This window comes from Lactuca virosa, chromosome 9, assembly GCF_052849685.1.
Source record: "Lactuca virosa cultivar CGN04683 chromosome 9, Lactuca_virosa_CGN04683_v6, whole genome shotgun sequence".
In the NCBI taxonomy this organism is placed as follows: Eukaryota; Viridiplantae; Streptophyta; class Magnoliopsida; order Asterales; family Asteraceae; genus Lactuca; species Lactuca virosa.
The window spans coordinates 142396721-142400460 of NC_136434.1; the positions used below are offsets into that span (position 1 = coordinate 142396721).

The 3740-nt window shown below is 34.8% G+C and overlaps 1 pseudogene; it reads left to right on the forward strand.

Moving 5' to 3' along the window:
• Positions 1–1778: 1778 nt before the first annotated feature.
• Positions 1779–2322, forward strand: LOC145139866 (protein GOS9 pseudogene; annotated as a pseudogene).
• The last annotated feature ends 1418 nt before the right edge of the window (positions 2323–3740 follow it).

The following is a 3740-nucleotide window of genomic DNA, read 5'->3' on the forward strand; positions in this document are numbered from 1 at the left end:
TGTGGATGCTAGGTCTTAGATAGTTGAGCGAGAGAGATAGAGAGGAGTTTGAGTCAACGTCTTTAAAGAGAGGGGAGTAGTGGTGGGATTATTGTTACATGCTTTTTGTATTTTTCATTATAGAATAATTAGAATAAATCCAAAAAACCAATAAAAAATATATATAAGTGTTAAAATATTCTTTTTAAGTTGAGAATGAAACAAAATCACAAAATATATCATTTTGGACCACTAATGTAAGCACAAACGTTTTTGGACTGAAACACAAAAAATTATAAACCACATGACCATTCTTGCAAATTCCGCTAAATAAAGAGCGGGCTAAACTTTGAGTATAACTATGTTTTCTATTAGTTTATTAAAAAAATTTAAGCTATAACATTTTAAAATATCATATCGTTGCAACAATATCTGGATTTCTCACCCTAAAGAGAGACTAGAACCATTTTTTCTAGCTGAAAACTATAAAAAACTAAGGGTGGAAATTATCGATCCGACATAAAATAAATGAGTATGGGTAAAAGATTTAAACCTATTTTATTAAACGGGTAGATATGTCACGACAATTAAACAGGCAAGGTTAAACTCCAAACTTTCTAACACAAAAATGACATGTTTATATATAGGCAACTTCTTTTAATCTTTTAGGTAAACTCAATATGCATAGAATCAAAACTAATCGTAAAAGAAAACTTTGGTTGGATCGTTTTATAATGTGGAAGCTATTAATTAGCCGTTCCCGTCGATACTTACTTTTAGTTTTTCATTTTTTAATTAAGAGCATATACTAATTAACCGTTCCCGTCGATACTTACTTTTAGTTTTTCACTTTTTCATTAAGATGATATTATCCACAATCTTACTTACCCATTTTCCTTTCAATGTGACTTTCCTCCTCTAAACTTATTGTGATATTCATCCCTATGCCTCCCAAACTACTAGTCTTCCTATTTTTGCTTTTAATTTTCAACATCTCTAACTCCTGCTCTTTCAATCTATCGACATATTTAAAGGTCTAAACCCTAAACCGTAAATCTGACACGAACACAACACAAAAATAAATGTTGTGTACACGACAAGATATGATAATTAAATGGGTGGCTTTAAGATCAAGTTACTTGTAGATTTCAGAGTACAAGAAGAGGGACAAAATTTGCTACTCAAACTAGAAATGCAGAAAAAACGAAAGGTATAAATTGAAATAGAAAGATCCCCCACATGTGCTCAAAAACCTCCAAAGTTGTGTTCAAAAGCTTGGTTGTTAGAATAAATGTCTGATGGAAGCCTTTGAAAAATTAATGACAGAAGCATATATCGTCATCTTATTGAATTACTACCTAACAAGCATGTGCTCTAAAAATTAATACCGTACATTGACACATGTGAAACTACTATTCATCCTTAAATTACTACACCCTAACATCTTCTACCGACATCTTTTACTAAAGAATAACATTTACCAAATCATAGTAAATCAATATAAACTTTTATGTTTTCATTACAGGAAGACCACACATTTTATCTTAATCCATTATACTTTAAAAACCCTACCTGATCATCAGGTCTATAAATAGTCCTTCTCTTAATGGGGCTCAATGTTTAACTTATTACTTTCCACGACTTTCATCTTTTTCTTTGAGAATACATTCCGATCAAACATGGTATACTCTTTCACCATATATATTTGGAAATGCTGGGTTTGTGGTTAACCTGGTGTACTTCATCTGTTGATTGCTAAGATTTCTCCACTTCTTAGTTATATTTTATTTCGGCCCTATATGCAGGCAGGCAATGGCGTACAGGTTGGACCGTGGGGAGGTAAGGGTGGAGTTAATCCCTGGACATTCATCCCTAGTGGCAGGATTTGCGAGATCCGTATCAGCGCCTCAGGCTGTGTAGATTCAATCAGGTTCACTTACAAGGATAGTGATAATGTCAAACACCATTCTGAAACATATGGTGGTGATGGTGGTTCACCTCATACGGTATAGTGAGCTTTCATTACATCCGTAACCGAAACATATACTGCACTTATATTCTAGTTTTATCATACATCATTTATCACCTATTCGGGTATATCTTCAGTTTACATTTGCTGATGATGAGAACCTCATCGGGATTAGCGGAACTGTGGGAGTATATGGCGGCAACACTGTGATTACGTCATTGTCTTTCCTAACCAACAAAAAGAAGTATGGGCCATATGGCACAACCCAGGGGACTAGTTTCTCGCTGCCAGTCGCTAAGGGTAGCTTTGGTGGATTCAGCGGAAACTACGGGGATTACCTCGACTCTTTCAGTGTCATTCTTCATCCCTATTAGTAACGCGGACCAATATCATGTATTTGCAGCCTGCATACATGGTTTTCGACGTGGTAACCTTGTCAAAATAAAGAAGCCTGAGAGATGTGTTTGTGAAATTGTTGTGTTATCTTGTTTTGATGTGCAACTCGTATAATTGCTTTATGTTTTAAGATCGTATCTTGTTTCATAAATATAATTACAATAAGCACCCTTGTGCACTAGGTGTCTTGATGTACTCTCAAATGCTTCTAATGAGATATTTTCAGTTTGGTTGTTTGCTACTAAGTCCACCTAGAATTTTGTTTTTGTTTTCTTCATTGCATGGTTGATCCCTCTACAATCTTGTACACGTAATGAACTCCATATATTTTGACTCACCGTATTTCTTTTTATATATGTAAGAAAATTAAATAATAGGAAACATCTTCATAGTCCAGCCGCATCAACACACCATAAGTCACACCTTGCATTGTCCAAACGAGGCTTCAGATGATCAGGACATGAAAACCCATGTTTTCTTTCGTCAACCATTACACCAAATAAGAACTAAGTTTATAGGTGTTCTTTCACAATACTAGATAATTGATTATATGGTAAATAATGATAAATTTTGCTACAATTAAATATAGTTCAAAACAAGTTGTATGGAATTGAATATAATGAAAAAATATTTTTTGTTGTTTTAAAGTTAGCCATATGAACTAGTTAGAGAAAAAGAGCATTTATGACTCTACAATCTGTAAACATAATGAGCTTTTGTTTGACGAAGAAAAATTTCTTCTAATACATTTAAATTCATCCATATTTTTTGTAGCCATGTATGAAAATTAAATGGTGATAACGGGCGTAACAGGAAGCGGTCATCCGTATTTTTTTTATATACATGGCAACGATGGCTGTATTGCATGGGCGCTACAGGGGCATTGTCAACTCAACCGTGGGGAAGTGATACGCCTCATAAAGCCACTATACAAGAGTCAGAAACAAACTGAAGTCCATCAAAAAATAAGTTTGAAAGGCCCAAGAGACAAATAAAGACACTAACCCATTACAAGGATTGAAGGAAAAGTATGGAACTCCACATACTTGAAGACTTGGCCTACTTCCACTTTTCCGATAAAAGCTAATTGCATTAAGTTACGAGCTAACAATTGTTCCTGCATGCAGATTTCCTTAATTTGAGCTAGAACAACATATTTCATGTTTCTATAAATTGTACCCTACATTTTGGTTAAAGTAAGCAGAAAATTGACCCAAAGTTTCTTGTTCTTACTTTCTCTTAGGAGATTCGCCATCTCAAATTGGCTTGCTATCAATTGGTGCTTTAATTCTCGTTTCAATGCCTCCCAAAAGCTAATCAAGCTCCGCTTCTAACAACCCCAACTCCGCCCTCCAAGACCTAATGGTAACCCTTATCCGTCTCTCCATCGCTACCG